At 36.3% G+C, this 23049-nt stretch overlaps 1 protein-coding gene across 4 annotated transcripts in view; it reads left to right on the plus strand.

Annotated features, from left to right (window-relative positions):
* Positions 1–23049, plus strand: part of LOC105221591 (serine-rich adhesin for platelets) — a 139099-nt gene that overhangs the window by 32424 nt on the left and 83626 nt on the right. For all 4 annotated transcript variants that reach the window (XM_011198686.3, XM_054226036.1, XM_054226035.1 and 1 more), the window contains exon 2: positions 1127–1171. The gene's annotated coding sequence lies outside the window, so the exon portion shown is untranslated. The remainder of the gene's footprint in view (positions 1–1126; positions 1172–23049) is intronic.

Genomic DNA, 23049 nt, shown 5'->3' on the forward strand with positions numbered 1-23049 from the left:
ACCTAACCTAACCTAACTTTTGGCTATGCTTCAACTTGGCGAAATATTACATACATTTTACCATACATTAACAAAACAAGAAAAGCAAATATTGTGTGTAGAACAACAGAGGTGGAACTTATCTGCACGACAATAAAACCCTTTTTAAACCTCTTGTTGTATATCCAAATAGTAATATTTTTCTTATCTTCAATACATTTTTACAAAAATGTTTGCCACCTGCTTGGAAAAAGTCGCAGTTCCATACAAAAGGAAATGTATTTATTTCAGCTAAAGCTCTATATACAAAAACCACTATGTAGTGCCTAAAAGCTATTAAAAGCTAAATATAACACCCATGTAGTAGATACCAATTAAAAGGTAAACGAAATGTATTTGCTTTTAACCATTCCAGAAAAGCTGTCTTCAAAATGTAAACCTTAAAATACATACTTATTTGGAGACGTGTGAAACTTAAACACACATAAATGCTATAGTTGCAACTAGGTTTAATCACGCCACTTTGTCACACCCGTCATGCTTGTGCTTTTCGTTAACTCTGCCACCCGAGTGTGTTTCCTGGAATGACTTACAACATCGTCGTAAATCGTTGTCTTGTCTTCAGCATTTTTTTATGCCAAAGCAAACAGTTGGTAACTAAAAATTTTTGTGAATGGGAATAAATCCCGTGCGATTTCACGTTTCTTCGTTTTAAAAACCTTTTGTGTGTGTGTGTTTGTGCAACGTGTTTTTCTAACGTTTAACCGCCTCTGGGTCACACCGACAATAGATGTGTGTGATATACCGGAAAGAAAGCTAATTGTTACGCACGTAATTTCAAGGAAGACCGGTCACTTGTACCTTGTACTGACCATACAGTTATGAGTAAATACGCGCACCTTAGAAGTGTGCAAACTAACGAGTACATAGTATAGGTAGTAACGGCCTTGTTGACACACTGTTCGGTGTTCTGTCAGTTGTGAATTGGTTGTTTAATGTGTGGGAAAGTGCTAATAGATTCTTTAAGATTTCGAGTGCTCTTTTTGTTAGTATGCATGTACATGGTTGCAGTGTTGTTCTAAGTGAAATTGTCAACAAAAAATGAAACACGAATTAATTTGTATTTTGATCTATTTCTTATTTACAGTTACGGAAGCCCATTTAATTTGAACGCAGCATAAAAGAAATAAAGGTAAGTCAACAACAAAACAACTAGAACTCTAGCAAAAACAGAAAATTCAAAGACTCAAGCTCATTGCTTGGAGTGACTGAGTTAAGTTGGCTGCTGTGCTACTCACTTCTCAGCGCTCTAGTTTCCGCTACAAACGTCATTTACTCGTTTATTAATAAATAATTAGAAATAGAATAGGAGAACCATGAACCATACCTAAGTTAGAACTCAACAAAAAGTATGAGTTTAAAACTATGAAGGCTTAGTGCTCAGAGCAAAAAGTTGAGAAATCCCATGGCAACGCAAAAACAGTTTTTGTTCGCGAATACAACACAACTCAGAGGCAGAGTCAATGAAGTTAGCTACTCCTACGTTCCTACGTAGTTATCTACACACTTCTGCTCAGGTACACAGGCAGAGAAGTATGAGTTCGTCGGTCTCGCGGGTCATGGCTGATTTTACAACTAAAATTACAGAATTCATGCGCTTTGCACCCGACTCCAATGCCCGAGGGATTGGCAATTCATGAGCACTATTTTTGTGGCTGTGTGTGTAAGCCTCTATTGTGTGTGTGTGTGTGTGTGTGTGCGTCTTGTGGAAGTCATTGAGACTGAAACCGCAAATTTACTTAATTTACTTAGTAGTAAGTTGGCTGATGGAGTGAAACGGGCGGCAAAGGTAACCAGCGGCAATCAGTGTATGTAAATGTGTTGTTGTTGTTGTTTTTGATTTTATGTTCGTTTTTTCGTTGGTGGAGTTCCATGACGTTGTCGAACGCATGTAAATTGAACTCCGGACGCGGATGACTTGTATATTAGCAAAGGGCGTGAATATGTAGAAATAACAATGTATATAGTATAGAGCTCGACGTATTTACATACATACAAACATGGAGACGCGTGTAATGGACATTTAAATACATACATACATCTGAATATATACTACGATAATGTGTGATTGTTTTATTTATTGTTGTGAAGTGTCGTGGAGGAAGTGTAAAAGTAGCAATGACTTGTGACTTCTTCGCTGGCTGTTGGCGGTAGAGTTGCCAGATTTTTTTGAAGTAATTTGTGAAAGAGTTTCTGTCAGATTTAGTGTATGATATTTGGTTCTTCATTATTTGAAATACATTAGTTAAATCTTTAATAGCGATGAAATTGATCTTCGTGTGACCGGCGTGACCTTGAAACATTTTACAGCATTTATTCCAAATTTAACAGCTGAGAGTATTGATAATTTTGGTCTCAGTTGGAACGGAATTTTTCAGTCAAATACTTTTTAGAATATTTAATGCAACAACAATAACAACGAACTGGCAATGCTAGTCTCACTTGAACGTACAGTATGCTTTCAGGATTTAAAAATTTTCAGCGTACTTCAAGACTTTTTCTTTGTCATCCATTATTTTGAACAATTCCTTTAGAATATTTTAAATTCATTTCATTCGCCACTGTCGCACTGGTCTACATTGTTTACTTATTTGTTGTTATAAGTCATTTACTTCGCTATTTACTCTTCTCATTTCACTGCGGTTACGGTAACTACCCGCCAGACTATAAATAATAATAAAAGAGATATGAATTGCTTCTGAAATTCCCACGCAAATTGTAAACTTCACTCCTTCACTTCTTAATGCTGACTCTAATAAGATTTTATAAATACAACAACAAATGGCACGAATAAGAATTCGTTTTCAGTAGAAAGAAGGAATGTTTGATTATATTTACATCATGTACATACATACATACATATATATATGTATATATACATAGACTTGTTCACATCCACACACTTTCCGTCTTCTTATTGCTTCTCAACTCTGCATCTTGCTTGGTTTCTCGTATACTTAAAGACCAGTAGCTACTTCGCCACTTGGCGGCTGTTTTGCTTCACTTGTTGTATTTATTCTTCTGCACTCTATTTGGTTTTAGCTTTTGTTGTTGTTTGTTTGTTTCATGTTTTTCTTACCATTTAACTTAAATAGTTAGGCATGGTTCTTCGTAGAGCCGACACTCAAGTGGTTGTTGCGTGTTTTTTCGCAGAAATTCTTCGCGCTACTGCATTTAGCAGCCACTTCACTAGTCGCCACGCCATGCCACTCCACTCTACTCTGCTCCACACATTACCGCCGCACTCCAGTTACTCACATATACATCACGCTTCAAGTGCGTCTTTTACACCTCTTTGCCTAACTCTGGGCAACCGATCACCCCTTCAGTCGTCTGTCAGCGCATTGCGCACTGTAGTTAAGACCCCTCACTACACCGTCATTGTCTTCCAGAAACTGTCATCTTCAGGAGATGGAATTTCCACTCCTGCCATAAGCTTGAGTTTCCAGTTGCTACTTGTTTTTGCCGCGAGCGCCATCAACTCCAATACTCTAATTGCGTGTTAACATAATAAGTGGAACTGGAAAATCATTGGAGCACTATTTCGTGGAGACTGTGAGGATCTGGTATTGCGTGCGTCTGCCATAATCGGCCAATGAAAAGCCTTGTTTCTTATAATTCAGCGTCTCCCTTACCTCGCCTTCCTACTGCGCTGGCTTCTTCAATTTATCGCGTACTGCCATTTGCAAGTGTTGCATCAGAAAGTAGTAAATAGCTCAACACCTCCCACTTCGCTCACTAGCGTTGTCCACACCACTCCACCGCGCACTCGTCTCGCCGCGTTCTATTCAGTGCCCTGGCGCCAGCGCTCAACCGGTTGACCGCCAGCTTACCGGTTCGTCCCATCACTTATTTGTGTTCGCCCGCGATCGCGTTCGGTGCAGCAGCTGATCAACATACATATATTGCTGTTGTTTTAAAAGAAGCTACCGGTTGGCGGTGTAGAAAAGAAAACACATTGTGACCTTGTTTCGTGAGAATCCAATAAAGAGGTAAAGTGGTTAGAGATAACCGAGTGGAAAGTGCGTGCGTGTGTCGGTTGCCAGGTTGCCGGTGCGCTAATTAATTTTCCTCAAATTAATTTATGTGGGTCTTCTTGATGTTGCTGAGATTTCTAAGCTATTTTAGTTTTAATTGTGTTGCTTTTTGTGCTTGGCGTTCCAACACATTTCCGTGATTAGTGTTTACACAAAAAACACGAACTTCATTGGAATCGGATACGAATTGGAAAAAACATGTTGTTGAATTGTGTAATGTTTTTGCTCTTAGAATTGCAGAAATGTATGGTACAAAAGTGATAAAGTAAGAAAGAAGTAAAGGCTTACAGCCTACAAACAAAATTTCAAAAGGGTATATTACCTTTATAGTTTATATTTAATATTTCTCGCAATAATTTTTAGAGAGAAATTATACAGCTGACCAACTCTGCAATAAACTTTGAAAGTGTTTTTTTGGTTTTAACAAAGCTTTTTTTTAGCAGAATAGGAGATATCTAAGCTTATAAATAGGAAATACAAAATGTGTATATTTTCAAAGTCATAAGAAGAGTTATAAGCGTAAGCTTTTCATAAAATCACTAAAATAACCATTTGTACAATAAAATCTCTCCACCCTCACGATAAAACCAATGGAACGTTTTCTAAAACAAAATACAACTGTCTCTGTTAGACATTGAAGCAGAAACCTCATCAGCTTGTGTGATATGATCCCATACTCAGCTGGCAGAGAACCAATAGATTACGCGAAAAAGTAAAAAGACATTAAAAAAGAATTAATGAGCTACGCAATAAACCAGAAATAGCATCGAGACATGAGATTTTACTTTTTTGTTTCGAAATTTTGTTTCTTTTTTTCTACAAGTTTAAGTATAACCACAAAGTGAGTCATGCAAACAAATGCGTTGCGATCGATGAATACAAAAGACACAAGAAGCGGACAAAATTGAACGAGATAAACATATGTATGCATACACATATCGGTTTATACGCGTGATTTTGCGAAATTTGTTTAACAAATTAATGCGTTGAGTGAGGTAAGACGAGTGTGAGGTGCAAAAACAACAACATCAAAAACAAAAGAAACAGCGAAAAAGCCAAAAAGCCAAAAAGACGCTGCAATGCTTGTTGTCTTTAAAATAAAAAGCATTTAGCACACAAAGTGAGCGTAAAATTTGCAAACAATCGGCGCAAAACTGAGACACACGCCAAGCAGCACACACACACACACAAACAAAAACAACAACAAATGCAGAGATACAGAACAGCTGCAAATGAAGAGCAGCAATAAAAATGGCAAAAAGGCTACTGTCAATGTCAAAGAAAGGCCAGAAGCGACCGTAAAAAAATTAAAACATGAAATATGCAACTACAACAAAAACAAAAACAACACGAAAATGAAAACACAAATCATATATGTTTTAAAAAGCGAAGCATCGCAAAACAAGCCGCTGGTGACCTAACGGCAGTATGAAGGTAAACAGAATGAACCAAAAGCGTGAAAAAATAAATAAAGCAGCCGCAAATTAAAAAAAAAAAACAACAATATTTAAGGAAAATAAAAAGTCAGCAAGTCATGAGTAATGCGCGACGTGCTTGAGCGTGGGCGTCTTGGAGGTAGAATTAAAAAGATTATTAAGCACAAAATAAAGTCGGCGAAAGAATGCTGGCTAAAGCAAAAATAATAGAATTGCAAAAATAAAATATTGTATTTTTAAGCCAACCGAATGAAGGTAAGGTGAGCTTGAAAACGCAAACATTTTACACGCGCTGACACAGCGAGAAATTGTGTAAATAAAGTGAATAACAAAATTAAAAATTATAGTGGAAATACTGTGTGTTCTGTAGTGATTAATATGCCATTTCGGTAGCCGAAAAGATTTATATAATATTAATTGAAGAAAGAAAATATCAAATTATTTATGATATGAATATGGAAAATTCAACAAGTTTACTATGTGTTGGCGTTTGAGCGATTGCAAAACAATATTTAAGAACACTTAAACTTAAGTGCCTGGGAGAATATTGCTAAGTCTGACGTAATCTACGTAACATTGAAGCGATTTATATTTTTTGATCGAAAAAATCCCTGAAATTTTAAGTTTTTTTTTTTTCAAACATAAAAAATAAAATAAATATTAGAGAACAGTTTGATAGATCACTGAATTTTTGATAGAAATAAATATATTTAAAACAAATAAGGAAGGGCTAAGTTCGGGTGTAACCGAACATTTTATACTCTCGCAATTTATTTATTTAACTTTATTTCTATTATATAATACACAATTTGACCCACATATTCGTCATATATATTGTATAAAGTCCATTGAAAGATGGAAACCATAATATTAGGTTAGAAGCACCGAGGTCCTCGTGTTCGATATATGGGGCCTTAAAAACCTATGGTCCGATTTCGGCGATTTTTAGAATGGGGCTGCCACACTATTAACATAGTATTTGTGCAAAGTTCTGCATCGATATCTTCACTAGTACTTACTTTATATATTGTAAAGTAAACGATTTAGATTGCCTTCAAAGTTCTGGTATATAGGAAATACCGGTAGTTGTGAAGCGATTTGGCCTATTTTCACAACATATCATTGGGATGTAAGGAAACTATTACAAACCAAGTTTCATTGAAATCGGTCGAGTAGTTCCTGAGATATGGTTTTTGACCCATAAGTGGGCGACGCCACGCCCATTTTCCATTTTGTAAAAAAATCTGAGTGCAGCTTTCATCTGCCATTCCTTATGTGAAATTTAGTGTTTCTGACGTTTTTCGTTAATGAGTTAACCCACTTTTAGTAATTTTCAACCTATCTTTCGTATGGGAGGTGGGCGTGGTTATGATCCGATTTCTTTCATTTTTGGACTGCATGAGGAAGTAGCTAAAAAAAACGATTGCAGAAAGTTTGGTTTATATAGCTCTATTGGTTTGCGAGATATTTACAAAAAACTAAGTAGGGGGCGGGGCCACGCCCATTTCCCCAAAAGAATTACATCCAAATATAGTCCTTCCTAGTGCGATCCTTTATTCCAAATTTTATTTCCATAGCTTTGTTTATGGCTTAGTTATGGCACTTTATGTCTTTTCGGTTTTCGCCATTTTGTGGGCGTGGCAGTGGTCCGATTTTGCTCATTTTCGAAAGCAACCTTCCTATGGTGCCAAGAAATAAGTGTGCCAAGTTTCATCAAGATATCTTAATTTTTACTCAAGTTACAGCTTGCACAGACGGACGGACGGACGGACGGACGGACGGACAGACAGACATTCGGATTTGAACTCCACTCTTCACCCTGATCACTTTGGTATATATAACCCTATATCTAACTCGTTTAGTTTTGGGTGTTACAAACAACCGTTATGTGAACAAAACTATAATACTCTCTAGCAACATTTGTTGCGAGAGTATAAATATTAATTTCACAAGAAGAAGCTTCAAGGCTTGAGGTTAGTCTAAAGTTTGTATTGATAAATATAGTTTTTTCTTTGTTGTTGTACAAAATGATCTCACGAAGTTCCTGCTTCATGTTGAAATAAAAGGCAAAAGAAGAAGATCGTTGACAATTGAATCCCAGGAGACTAGAACTATAGAAGCAGGAATAATTTAACCTTTTTAGCGATTGACATTGGCAGAGTAAGAATTAAATTTTTTTCTTTATTTACAAGTAACCATAATGAAATTATTTTATATTTTAAAACATAATTTTATTAAAAGTCGTTTGGGTTTATAGTCTTGCCTTGCTTTTAGAAATCATTTTATTTTGTTAAACTTTCTTTTGGACACAAAAACATTCCATCTACCTTTTATATCTTCAATAGTTACTGTTCTTACATATATCGTTCTTATTCTACTTAAATCTTATGGCAACAACAATGCTCGTCTTGGCAGCGTTGCAGCATTAAGAGGCAGACCAAAAAAGGGTTCTCTTCAGCATGTCACTTTGGCTTCGCTCAACCCCACACATACACACTCCGTGCTTTTGTTGTTATTATTATTTTTTCTTGTTCTATTTTGGTATTTATTTGATTGCTGTTTTGCCGGTTTCTTGGTTAGTCATGACCTTATTCCGTAGGCATTGTGACTCCCTTCGATGCTGACATACATTTATGCTGCCTTCATCACATACAAGCGCACATATGTTTGCCTACGTTGTAGATGTGTGTGTCCATATAGCAAAATGCACATAATTGGTCATGCATTATTCAGTTGGTCTTCAGTTTAAATTGTGATGATGTATTCACAAAACCACAACAAAGCCAATTTAAATGACAAAAAACACTCAAAACAGAGCAAAAAGAATGAGCAAATGAATGAATGAATGAAGCGGCTAATTTGTTGGTTAAGAGCAGCACTTAAGATATTTTTGGTATGCATATATATACATGCATATATATACATATGAACGTATGTACATGTGTCGCTCCGAAAGGTGTCGTTGTGGTTGCAAATTTTTTTTCGCGTCTCGAATGCTACTCAATTTTCAGCACTTAGCGGTATGCATGACACACATACCAAGTACGAGTGCACTCGTATAGTATGTATGTGTTTATAAATATATGTGACTATGTAATATCTGAAGATGAAGTAATAGCTCTATATTTGGAACATTTTGCAACACCTTGTTGTTATTGTTTTTAGAAACCTGTTTAAAAGTTGTTAAATTATTGCTATAAAATTGCATTGTATCATTTTCGATTTTTTTAAAGCGTGAATAATTGGCTTGCTCGAAAATACATACGTACATATGTACCTATGTATGTTTGTGTATTTAAAATTGTAATCAATATTTTTCACAATTTTTATTTTGTTCCATTCCACTTATTAATTTATGCCTAAAAATGGCAGTTGTACTTGCCTGACTGCATTCACTTGTCTGAAAAAAAATATTCACTCATTCATTCAATTATTAATTGCTCACTTCACATACACAGGTGTATTTATTGCATTTTTTATTTCCTCGTCATCGATCGTTTGGTTGACGGCATTGCTATGCTTTACAAATTACCAGCGATTAATTTATTATTTACAAGGATATGACTGTGTGTGTGTGTGATGAATAATCAAGCAAAGAAGTGTGAAATGTAGTTGCTGTCATGCGGTTTTGTAAAAGTTGTTGTAGCAACATTTCGATTTTCGATACAGTTGATTGCGCTTATCGGGAAGTTCCTTAATTTGAACGGAAGTCTCCTTCATATTCATATTCGCCTCGCTAAGCAAATGATATTTGGCTTTTTTGAGGAACAATTGTCGCTGATATACTCATATACGGCCACTCTACTTGTGTGAGTTTCAAAACAGTTTTTATGCCACACACTAACCCTACCTCACCTAACGACCGTTGTCCGAACAAAATTATGGTTCGATGTTATGGATCTACTAAAAACTAAACCGACTCTCAGATGATTTTCATCAAAATTCTCTACAGAAGTGCTAGCTTGCAGACTAAGTGAGAGCAAAGGTGAGTTAGTTGAAAGCTTAATAGTGATTTAAGCCTCAATAAATTCCAACAGTATTCAAAGGAATGTGTCGCTCTCTCATTTAGACCCATTGTATGTAGAAGGTGTAGCGCTCCCTTGTGGCCTTTCATCACACTCAATTGATTGAATTTACACTTGAACTATACGACAATTCACTTCATCGGAAACTTGTCGTCGGCGGCATACCTTTGCTAATAATTCAGACAAAAATATGCGCAGTGCAAACTTCTGAGGCGTTTTATAGACTTGCACACGATTTCGTTTTTGCGCCTCATTTAAAATTCGATCTCGTGAAAAAAGGACTACCTTTGCCTTTGGGCTCTTATTTTATTATTTGTCTGCATTGCGTGCGCTTAATGCGATTAAAGGTTTGTGAAATGCCTGCGCATGCGCACAAGGTCGTTTGCCAACGCACTGCCAAACTGTCTGCTTAAATATCTGAAGGCATGCATATGTATGTACTCGTATGAATGGCTATCTGATTATCTGTCTGTCTCTTTTACTGCGCCATACGCCTGCTCATCGTGATCTCCTCCAGTTACTCAAACCAGTCGAAGGCTGAATCATTTTAAATTAATGTAGCGCATAAATTTCCTGGGCAAAATTTCCAGCAACTCAATTCAATAAGGCGTTTGAACGATTCGCTAAAGCGTGAATGATAATGATTTCATGAGTCCAAAAAATTTCGTGCCTTTCGGAGAGCAAAATTACGGTAAAAACTTACTATAACATTGTTGCTTCTTGCAACATGTGTCGAGCCGATCGCTAGCAATGTGACAAAGTACATTTCCGCTTACTGGTGTCCCTTTGAATGCAGTGAAGTTACTGATATGTGCATTCTTACTATATTCTACGTATTTTACCTTATTACCACATGCAACATGCGCTCCGCACGTTGTTGTTGCTGCTGACGATCATCACTTTAACAGCGACTCATGTTGCCAACCATAAACCCATAAATATACATAACATATGGTTATGCCTCAATGCACAAATGAAATTTATAGCATTTTGCACCAGTATATATATGCAAATGGCAGTGGACGGTTGTGTTTGTGTGTGTGTGAGCTGGGTGCCACGGCGAAGCTCATTGAGTGGCCTATCATGCCCAGCACCGGCAAATCAGCAGCAATCACTAGGGACTTTGGTGTCGCACAGATTTGTTGTTGCTTTTTATTATTTTTTCTTCAGCGAGTTGCATGTTGAACGAGTGTGCGTGTGTGTGTGTTGGCAAACTTCCGGTTGACAATATTAATGACAGCCAATTTGAGTTTTTTGTTTAGTAACTTAACACATTGGACAGATAGTTTTTGCTTCTTTTTGCTGTGCGTAGCAAACACACACATCCATCCATATATAATGTATACAGACTTCAATGCCTGCGCACAAGTGTAGTGGCCCATCAAGCAACTTGTGATGCTAACAACTTTGATGATTTTATGTTGCGGCGCTGAGATGCGGCAAACTAAAAGGGGACATGCAAATAACAACAACAACAAACAAACTACAAACAAAAACGAATTCTAGGAATACATATATTTTCTGTTCTCTTCTCAAGTAGGTTTTGTTGTCGTCCATGTGACACCGCCGTCCTGTGTGTGAGCTTGTCGAATTTTTTTTTTTTATACTCTCGCAACAAAAGTTGCTACAGAGAGTATTATAGTTTTGTTCACATAACGGTTGTTTGTAACACCCAAAACTAAACGAGTTAGATATAGGCTTATATATACCAAAGTGATCAGGGTGAAGAGTGGATCAAATCCGAATGTCTGTCTGTAAGATATCTTGATGAAACTTGGCACACTTATTTCTTGGCACCATAGGAAGGTTGCTTTCGAAAATGAGCAAAATTGGACCACTGCCACGCCCACAAAATGGCGAAAACCGAAAATACATAAAGTGCCATAACTAAGCCATAAACAAAGCTATGGAAATAAAATTTGGTATGAAGGATCGCACTATGAAGGGGTGTATTTGGATGTAATTTTTTTGGGGAAATGGGCGTGGCCCCGCCCCCTACTTAGTTTTTTGTACATATCTCGCAAACCAATAGAGCTATATAAACCAATCGTTTTTTTTAGCCTCTTCCTCATGCAGTCCAAGAATGAAAGAAATCGGATCATAACCACGCCCACCTACCATACAAAAGTTAGGTTGAAAATTACTAAAAGTGGGTTAACTCATTAACGAAAAACGTCAGAAACACTAATTTCACATAAGAAATGGCAGATGAAAGCTGCACTCAGATTTTTTACAAAATGGAAAATGGGCGTGGCGTCGCCCACTTATGGGTCAAAAACCATATCTCAGGAACTACTCGACCGATTTCAATGAAACTTGGTTTGTAATAGTTGCCTTACATCCCAATGATATGTTGTGAAAATCTAAATCGCTTCACAACTACCGGTATTTCCTATATACCAGAACTTTGAAGACAATCTAAATCGTTTACTTTACAATATATAAAGTAAGCACTAGTGCAGATATCGGTTTGCACAAATACTATGTTAATAGTGTGGCAGCCCCATTCTAAAAATCGCCGAAATCGGACCATAGGTTTTTAAGGCCCCATATATCGAACACGAGGACCTCGGTGCTTGTAACCTAATATTATGGTTTCCAACTTTCAATGGACTTTATACAATATATATTTCGAATATGTGGGTAAAATGGTGTATTATATAATATAAATTAAGTTAAATAAATAAATTGCGAGAGTATAAAATGTTCGGTTACACCCGAACATAGCCCTTCCTTACTTGTTTTCGTTTATTTTTATTATTTTTCGCTCAGCATTTGCGCACTTTAGTGCCTCATTCGCTACAAATTGCTGCTGTTGGACCCTTTTAATTGAATGCCCACTAAATTTCCTTCGAATACGTTGCACTAATACTTGCCGTAAATTTGTGGCAGCGACAACATCAGCAACAACAGCAGCAATAAATGCATAATGCGAAATTTAATAGCAACAACAGCGGCAACATCGCTACGCAGACGACGTGGCATTGGCCCACAACAGTTGGCTCTTCTCACTTTAGCCATCGCCTTGCTATTTATGACAAACAACAAATGAACATTTATTGCCGTTATATTTTTTACTTTTTTATCGGTGATTCTCCGCAAGCGCCCATACACATGCACAAATGTAGAAACTTAAAAGCATAATTTGTTTTAGCGTTCTTTTAAATTTTCCACACTTTTTATAACCGTTCTAATAACTGTTCTTTTATTGTCAATAATTATTGATTTTTTTATTTGACACCCTGTGTTTGTTTCTGCCACTTTTTATGCGCTCACATTCCAATTTAATATATGTTTATACATTTCGCAATACTCGCTGAATTTATTAAAGCCGCCTGCAATAATTGTCACTTCTTGCCATTTCAAGCCATAAATATCGTGATTTTTATATGCACATGAATAAGGGGAAAATTAACTGAACTTTTAATATGACAGGGTAGCCATAACTTCATAATTTTATTTCTAAAGAATTTTGCTAGCAAACAGTTGAAGGTTTTGTTTAGTGGCAATACGGGGAAGTATGTTTTATTGGATGTGATTTTGTTTGCATTTATGTTATACCATACACGCCTTTTGTGATTTAAGGTTAACCATTAGAATAATTTTCAATTAAAGTGGAAGTTAGTTACACTAGAGAACGTCAGTTGATTTTTGAACTCTCAAAGATTTTGAAAAACAGAGTTGATTCTCTCTACTTTGGGACCGAATATTTTACATTCATTCTTTCGACTTGATCCGGGTTTCTACATCAATTATTACAATAGCATTGTTCATCGATCTATGATGCTACATCTCAATTACCTTCTCAGTTCTTATTCATCCTCTAGACCTCTTTATCTAATGTGTATGTAGAAAAAGGTTTCATTAGCTGTTACCATCTCTTATAAAAGTTTCTATTTGTGGAATTTAGTTACCGATGCTCGGAAGCGGCTTCCATTTTCTGACTGAGCTGTGTGCGTTGTTTAATTCAATGTAATTTTTTGCATTCATCGGGGTCTCAAAAATATTTTTGACATATCGAAGCTCGAGCTCCACAACAGTTTAAAGAGTTCAAACAAACTCTACTCCAATATCCGTTATTTAAAGTACAAGCACACGCAGACATTTTCTTTGAAGCGGTAATAAATTTCTCGCGCCTCCTGACACGAGATGAACTATTTTAAAGACATTTGAGGCCTTTGCTGCCATAAATACGCCGACATGTGTTGTTCATGTTACTTTCCACGGCAGAGCGGCAACTGAATGTTGTGCTGCGATCGGTGTATGACGTCGCGGCTGGGAATCATAATGGCTGAAGTAATGAGCAGGAAAGCAAGAGATGTGAAAATTCAAGGCGCAACAACAACAAAAAGCATATTTCCAACAGCGCCCAGACTAAAGAGCCCACTAACGCCCACGAAACAAGGAGAGAAGAAACAAAAAACGGAGCACAAAAATAATAAAAAAAATCCGTAAAAACTTTTTGAAGCAAGCACGAGCAGCATATATGGTCGTATATTTTATTTGATTTTGGCCAAATGTGCCGACAACAATGTACACAATGTAACGCTGCCACGGAGTTGCAAAACCCCCACAAACGAGTGAGAAGTGCCGGGGCTGGTCGGACGGTCGGTTGGCGCGCGAAAGTTATGGCACATATGGGCGAAAATTCAAGCGCAATGCCACAAACCATAGCAAAGTTATGGCGCAAGGCTGCACAGCCAACAACAACAATAACACCAACAAATATGCCATAGAAGTGGCGCGCCAAGCAAATGTTGCTGATACGAGCGCACATTGTTAGCGTTAGCAGTTGTTGTTGTTGCTAATAAGCCTTCTATGCAGGCGTGCATCAAATCACATCGATACACGCGTACTATTTGCAGAATTTATGATAAATGTGTCAAATATCTCAACTATTTGTAATCATAAATGAAAATTGCACAGCAACATGCTGCTGCTGCCAAGCACGAGCCATGTTTTGTTTTTCAATTGGCATTGCTGTCGCGACTTGTCTTTCGCCACCACAGCAGCCACCGCCGCGCGTCACCCACCGCCCACCTCTGGAAATCGCGACTGATTGACAGCGCGCTGTGCGCAGCTGCGCGTACACGAGCCGACCGCCAACGACAATTGACAGCCGCCAACAAAAGAGTTGGGGATTTTCTGGAGCAGAAACGGCGAAAAGGTCGAGTGAAATTCTTTTCACCGCAACAACAACAACAGCACCGCACATGTGTAGTTATGTACATACATATGAAATGTGCGGCATATTAGAAAATGTTATTAGTTCCTGACGGTCGCGACATCGGCTGCAGCAGCGGAGGTGGCGCAGCGGCGGCAACATTATTGATAGCGACAGAAATGTGTCGTTCGCATTTGGGTTGGGCGCCTGTGGCATGATGCAAATGAAATGTTGCACATACACACGCGCTCGTCAGTCTGTGATCGCTTGCGTCTAATGGATATTCGCTCACTCGAGTGCAATAGCAACAACAACAACATCAATTGCCCCTTTAATGGCGCATGTGTCTTGCCTGTGTGTGTTTGTTCGTCATTCGGTGCGCTTCATTGCCACAAATCTGCTATAAATTATATTTTCTCTTAATCAACTGTCGGAAACTGTTTTAGATTTCAGATTTCTTTCGCGCGCGCGCTCTATTTCATGTGTAGTGTTGTTGCTGTTGTTTGTTCTAGTGTTACTTTCGAAAGTATTTTTTAGAAAGTGTAGCCTTGGCGCATATGTGTAGGTGTCAGTATGTTGGTTAAAAAAGCGCGCAGCTGCCACATGACATTTGCGTATGTACCGAAAGACACTCATACGTAGATACATTATTGTAAATTTGTCTTTCTTTTGGCGTCCATAGTTGCCATATTGCACAATAAATTCTTTGCGGCTGAAATTTATGCTTGTATATTAGTCTATCTTTATCGGATGCAATTTGAAACCTCATTAGACATAAATTGTGGCATGCCATTTTAAATAAATAATTGATCCAATGCCGGTTGCTAGATGGATATTGAAAATATTCGTAAATTCCAAAAGGGTGTGCAAAGAAATGCCGAAATAGTCTTCACTAAATAGTAAGTTCGCGAAAATTTGTTTAATTAACATTAAAGAGAAGCAAGTTGGAGTATGATGAGCGCCAACTCGAGCTTTCATAATTAAAATATCTTATTAGACTCAAAGCTTCATATAAAATCCAATGAGAACACTTTGAGTTCTTTATAAAAAGAATAGTCTAGTCTGTGGATAAACATGGACGTCACTTTGGACGTACAACCTGTGAAGAAGTTAAGCTTCCTATTGCTTATTTTGTTAGACTTGGCAGATCTCTGAACTCAGCTGACAGTTTGTAAGCTCAAAAAGTCCTTTAAAGCTGTTGGTATAACAAGTGCTCTTTTTAACGAATACTTACTGTATCAATAAAAGTAAGTATATATATTTTTTAATATTTTTTTTTTTTTGAAGCAACATAGTATTTGCCGTAAACAAACCATTCTCTATTGATATTTTATGGAAAACAGTTTCACACCAAAAACAGCTAATTAAAACGCGCAATTATGGCATATTAAATTTATAATAATCTGAGAAAAAAGCGATTAATCGGTGTTAACAATGCACATATGCGAAAATAGAAACGAATTACTCAAGCAATTTGTTGGTATGTATGTATATGTATGCCCCTGGCACCGATCGACGAACAAACCGAGTGTTGAACCAATTAGAAACATATATACAACATGAAAAAACCGAAAATAATAGAAAAACATAAAGAAAAACTAAAGTGGTTGTTTAATTGGTTAATGCGCCTGATTGCATGCTACATATATACGCTAGCAGTTGCTGAACTATATGAGGACTGGTGTGTGAGTACTGGCATTCACGCATGCGCGCTTTGACCAATTTAATTGTATTGAGTGTGAGCCGTGCATACAAACCTTCTTTGCATTTAAATGAAATCAAAATTAAACGCGTACAACATAAAATAAATTATGCAACAAATGCATTAAGATGCCAATAACAACTTCGTGTTGAATGTAGAAAATGTTATACCATAAAAGAAAACAATAAAAAATGGCAACGAGTCAAGGAGAAGAAAACATAACTAAATTATGATTGCGATTTGATTGACGCGAGAGAAAGGAAGTTGCGGCAACGCAATGCGGCAGCGCCAAAATAACAAAAGCAACAATGGCGAGAGAAAATTTCAGCCATAAAACAATACTGGGAGGCGATTGTAGCACAAATGCCGTTGATTTTTACACGCACACACACACACATATGCTTTGTTGAATTCAAATTGTGCGCTTTATTTGTATACATATGTACATGTACTGGCTAGGTCATGTTGTACGGATGGAAGAAAACACTCCAGCTCTGAAAGTATTCGATGCAGTACCCGCTGGAGGAAGCCGCGGAAGAGGACGACCTCCACTCCGGTGGAAAGACCAAGTGCAAAGTGACCTGGCTTCACTTGGTGTTTCCAATTGGCGCCAAAAAGCAAAAAGGAGGAATGAGTGGCGCGCTCTGGTGGATTCGGCTATAATCGCTTAAAGCGGTTCCTACGCCAAATATATATATATATATGTACATATATACATATATAAATGTGTGTGTTACCCATGCATTTTGTGGTGATATGTTTGTGTATACAAATTGCATTTTAAAGGCGACATCACAGCAACTGACAGCCAAACTGGCAGCGTACAACATCAAAGTGACTACGAAAATCCCCAAGCAACATGCCGCCAGATGCGACAGCAACATTTCGCCTCAGCAACATATAACCAACAAAATACAGAGTGCAGTTGGGCGCAAAAAGCTCTGGTTTAATTTAATTGAATATTGTTTTTGTGTGGCTGTTGTGCGGGTGTTGTCTTCTGTCGCTATCGCTTGCGGCAAACAGTTTGAGGAACGATGTGCGCTCATGTGTTACTACATTGTGTTGAAAGAGTCCATGTCATGCCAAATGGGGAAATGCTTTTACCAGAGTTGTTAGTCCTGTATTAATTAAAATGTTTACAAAAGCAATGTCACAAGTCGCTGTTGGGCAAATGTTATTTAAAGGGCGTTATCAGACTATAGGACGCCGCAGGGAATTATAATTTATATGAGAAAAAACGAATTTTTTTTATTGTTGTTTTAAATTTAATACTTCTATAACTTCAAAAGTTGCTCGATCTTGAGCTTATGATTCACTGTGGCTTAGAACTGTTCCCACTTGGTAAAAATGCCAAGAACCAAGTCAAATAATTTGCACAATGCTTCGAAGTTCTTTCTACAAGGATAGAGATTTATGAGGATGGACCTCCTGTTTATACTATTAGTTAAATACTTGTACGAATAAGAACTTTCGACGGTTTTGGTACTCGTTCGGTCTTTAGTCTTATGATCTTTAATTTCGAAAAAATTTTATAAATATTATCATAGCATTTACATATGGATATGACTGCCGGAAGTCGTATCATTTTCAGGTGGAACTCACTGAACTGTTATTGTTGTTTTTGTGTAGCACACTAAGCAGTAAAATAAGGAAACACAAAAACAGGATAAATAACTCGTGGAAAAGTACGCATTAATGCTCGTAATTCATCTAACAACCATGTGACCTTAACATCGTTAAAATTACGACGACACACCATACATACATACAAACATATGTAGATACAACAATTAAGGGCTATATATGATATGAACTGCCACAACTGAAGGTGCGCGTGTTGAGGCGAATTGACGGAGTGCTAGAGGTTATTGAACTCTTTTTGTTGTTTTTGTTGACAAATATTGCTGATGTGATATCTTCATTTGCTGCTGCTATTGGTTGTTGTTGTTGTTGTTGCTGGTGTTGCGTCTATTGTCATTACATTTCGAAAGTGTTTTCGCGTTTACGTCTTCACATTTGGTTTCGCTTTCGTTATGCGAAAATGACTTTTACTCGTCGCCGTGTAACGGTTCGTTCGATATACGTACGGAAATAAGCGAAGCGGCAGGCATGTGCATACATTTGAACGGAAAAATCGATTGAAGTTCAAATTCATGGCTTGAGTAGTTATGCAACAGTGGAAGCATATTGCCGCGTGTAAACAAACAAGTGAGCAGGAAAGCAATGAAATTGAAAAATAAACGTTTTAACGTTTTTCCAAATGAAAATCAATTAACTAAAAATGAGTAACATCACTCAGCAGCAACGCCACACACGCGCAAGGGTCGATTATGAGCGAACAAGTGTTGCACCAGCCTGAAATGGCTAAAAAAAAAACAATAACAATAACAACACTAACATTAGTTGCCGACAGCATTAGACGAGAGAAGGCCAATTACACCATTTATTATAAACACAAATTTATGATGCTTGCACACGTTGGCGTTGCAAAGTGCAATTAGTTGGAAAAGGCGGAAGATCACGGCAACAAGATATTAAAATAACAGAAATTTTAATGCAACGTCATATTGACGTTTGCAGCCGCAACTACATTTGTTTAGCAAAATCATATGAATAACAACAACAAATGATGTCTATTTATACACATGCATCCTGTGTGTTTGTTGTTGCAACAGCATCATTAGTAGCAGCGCATAATGCACCGCCTGTATTGACATGTTTCACTTGGCCGCGAGCAACCTCACAGTCACACATAAGCACACACTAGCAGCACACACGATTTCATAATGCTCGCCCGCACATTTGATTAATTAATAAACATTTTAGTTTATATTGCAATTCAGAGATGATATTTATTATCATTGCTCGGCGCTGTCGTCGTTGAAATGTCAGCAACATTTCGTTGAAGTGCGCTGAAGCCAACCAGTGCATCTACTTCGGTAATTAACGGTTATGCAATGACTACCATAGACCACTCGTACCTAACCAAAGTTGACAAAAGTCATTAAATGTCATGCTGGTTATGAAAAGCAATTTGTTTTATGATATATTTATCGACTTTAGTCGATAACCGTTACGGGCGTTTTACGTAATATTTAAGTGCTTCTGCCACTTTGTGAAAAGGAACTCGAAGCAAAAACAGTTTGAGGTTATATTTGCTTGGGAAGTGTCTTCAATAGTCGTGAATATAGTTTTCGAAATTCCGTTCATACCAATGTTGTCCAACCAAAAAGCAATTTTCGCGATTGAAAGCATGTGTCTCTAAACTACTTTAGAACACACACAAACAATTTATTTGGCAAACCAATTGGCGCCACGAAAACACATTTGTCAGAGACACGAAGTCAAGCGCTAAACTCAAATGAGTCGAGTCAAGTTGTGATATATGAAAAAATAGCAACAAATAAATGCGAAAAGCATAAATTATGCTGTACAATTATTTAAAAATATTTATCGAAAAATGAAAGAAGTATTTCGAAAAAGTTGTAAAATACAGCAATATTTGCAAATACCATGTGAGCAGTGAGAAAAATATTGCAAAAAACTTAATTATCCAATATCGAATTTAAATCTATTACTTTCATAGTTTTCTTCGCTTGTTTTGTCGGTATAGTAGGCGATTTCTCCGAGTTATTTAACACTTTTCACTTCTCTGCTAATATCAAATGAAGTTGTCAAATTTTTGGTCCATATCTTTGCAATTTGTTTTCTTCTATAACTTTACTTTCTGTTCAACACTTCATTACTGACTCGATTCTTTAATTTATTCTTTGATAAATCCACTTCTGCAGCACATTTTGCCGCAAACGCTCTTTGAATGAGAATTTCGATGATTATCGTCTTTTTTGAACGTGTTTAATTGCTCTTCGTTGTTTTCAGCTACTGTCTGTAGTCTCTTCGATGTAACAAAGCATCTGGCTAACTAAGGACTGAAGCTAAATATGTAGTAACAAAAAAAAAATTTTTTTTTTGAGTTAAAATTAAAATAGCCTAAGTCGACTTTGGTTGAGGAAGCTGCTTTAATCTCTAGTAAATAAGCTGGACATAACTTTTATCACTGTTTTAAGGTAATTTGAAGCTGTCGAAGTGAATGTATCTTTAAAGATGAAACACAACGTCGCGTCTCAAATGAATTGGTCAGAATATCGCATAATCGGTATCATTAACTAAAGTCGACTTATGCCATTTTAAACCATTTTTACACACTTTTTTGCATTGTGCCGTTGATAATCTTCGATCACCACGAAAAGAATCCATTTGCGGGTTTGTTTCTTTTTTCGTTGTCTGCCCTGCAGAACTGTAAAGGTCAAGCAACTGTTGACTGAAGACAATATGTAGTTAGATATTCAAATTCTATGAAGCATACATATGATATTCACATAAATGGACGTATGTATGTATGTATATATATGTCTATGTGTGGATTCGCATATAATTTTGGACAGACAATGTATAATATGAGTTTTTAATTATGTACATTTGTCTTCTACGGATCGCGTAACGATTTTGACAGTTCTTATGTCACATGGGTCATAAATAAATTCAAAAGAATGGGCGAATAGTAAATCAGTCAACTATTCAGTATTTTTTTATTTGCTAGTTTATTATTTATTCAGATATTTTTACTATACAATTCAACATTTTTCAGATTATACTTATGTACATATGTTATGCAAATAAGCTTGCAAAATATTTGATGACACTCGACGCTTCACTGCTTTACAGTTATTTTAATGATGCTGAAAATTGTCAAAAAGCGGTGAAATTATACAAAAAGAGAGAAAAAAAAAGTAAAATATTCAATAAATAAATAAAATGGAAAAATCATCAAATTGAGGAAACCCATTCAAAGGTCATGAAATATGAGGCAAGGAAATAAATTGGGTAGTATTACCCTAGACATTTTATGGTTTTAAGTGCTAAAATAAATATTCAAGTAAGTTTATTTACAAACCTACATACATATGTACATGATCATTTAAATAGAAAATATGTCTTTGTCATTTTATAAACATTCTTCTGGGTGCGCCACATTTCGCATGCCACACAGAAGCGATAATAATGCCTCAAATATGTTGGTTGATTGATATCCGCATTAAATTCCTCTGTCTCTAAACTATGCTAACGACAGACATTTCTTTAATTTGCTGCGCTTGGCAACACAATTTTGTTAATGCAAATAATTAAGTGCTTTATTTAAATTAAAATGATTTACAATTGCCAACAAGTATGCGACAGACATTATAAATTCATGATAGAACAGAAATTAATGCAAATAAATTATATTAAATTTGAAAACAAAAACAAATTCGCCGAAACACCTGTGAAATGTGTCAGAGCAATTGCCAAAATTGTGACAGTTACATAAGAGTTGCTCGAATTTCAGCCAAAATTTTACAACTATTTGAATGCCAACAAATCTGAAATCATACATTAATATGGCATGTATATGCAATATATACATACCGATTGTACATTAAACATTACCTAAAATGTGTGAATAAATGTGCTTAATTTGTAAAATTTAGATTTGCAGAATTATTTTTGGACAATTTTGAAATTTAGAGTATATTTATAACTGTTGCTTAAGTTGATTGAAATATTATATTATAGATATCGAGGCTTTTAGCTCTAACGAACTTATTCTATTAAACTATTATACAACGAATATATGTTTCCATATTTCTTTCAAGAAGTAAAAGTGTCTGCCATAACTTAATTTGACTTAAGCTTCTTTACAAAACTCAACAACAAACTTGTTTGGATAGCCGTTTAGAAACGTTTATACGAAAAGTCTTGTGCCATAAATTACTTATTTTTTTGTTGTTGTTGCATAAATTAACACACAATTTTTAAATGAATATCAGACGACTCGTATTTTGTTTGCATATTTCATTAGTCGAAATTTATTTGTTGCCACAATTTAGATTGCAGCTTAATAAATGGCTAAGAACGAGTTTTTGCGAGTGTCTACATATACCATCATACATATATACATGCATATGTAAATTAGAGGAATTTAAATATTTTTCATTGACAAATAAAAACGAATCGAGTTTTTTTTTTAACAGCAGCTCGTTCAAGTCTATTTATTGCTGTCATAAAATTATTTCTGAATTTGGTTTTGGAATCTACAGTAGATCAAAAGGCCTTCAGTAAACTAGTTTAGTTTAGTATAAAGTTTATAAAGTCAACGCATGTAAATATAAATATACAGAAATTAGTCACTAAATACTTGGTGTTGGACTCCATGGACTAGACAGAGGCAGTAGTATCTTCACTCTTGTCTGATCTGTATTAGATTTTTGACCAACTCGTTTCAATTTTGTTGCCTGTTTTGAGACAACTAGTGAGGTACGTTTACTACATTAGAACACTGTTTTTTATAAAATTTAAATTTTTGGAATTTGATTCCACTATTGATCAAGTGGTTATAATGTAATGTTTTCGAACCCAGTGAAACGGCAGTTATTTCATCATCATGAGATCTAGTAGAGTTATATAGAGCTATATTCGTATATATCCTCGAACATTGACTTTTTGTTCAAATAATTTTGTTAGCTCTTTCTTTTTCGTATATGTATGTCTCATAGCAAGCATATCATTTCGGCAACATACTAAATTCTTGCTAATTACTTGATAACTT

The sequence above is a fragment of the Zeugodacus cucurbitae genome, chromosome 2 (assembly GCF_028554725.1).
Source record: "Zeugodacus cucurbitae isolate PBARC_wt_2022May chromosome 2, idZeuCucr1.2, whole genome shotgun sequence".
In the NCBI taxonomy this organism is placed as follows: domain Eukaryota; kingdom Metazoa; phylum Arthropoda; class Insecta; order Diptera; family Tephritidae; genus Zeugodacus; species Zeugodacus cucurbitae.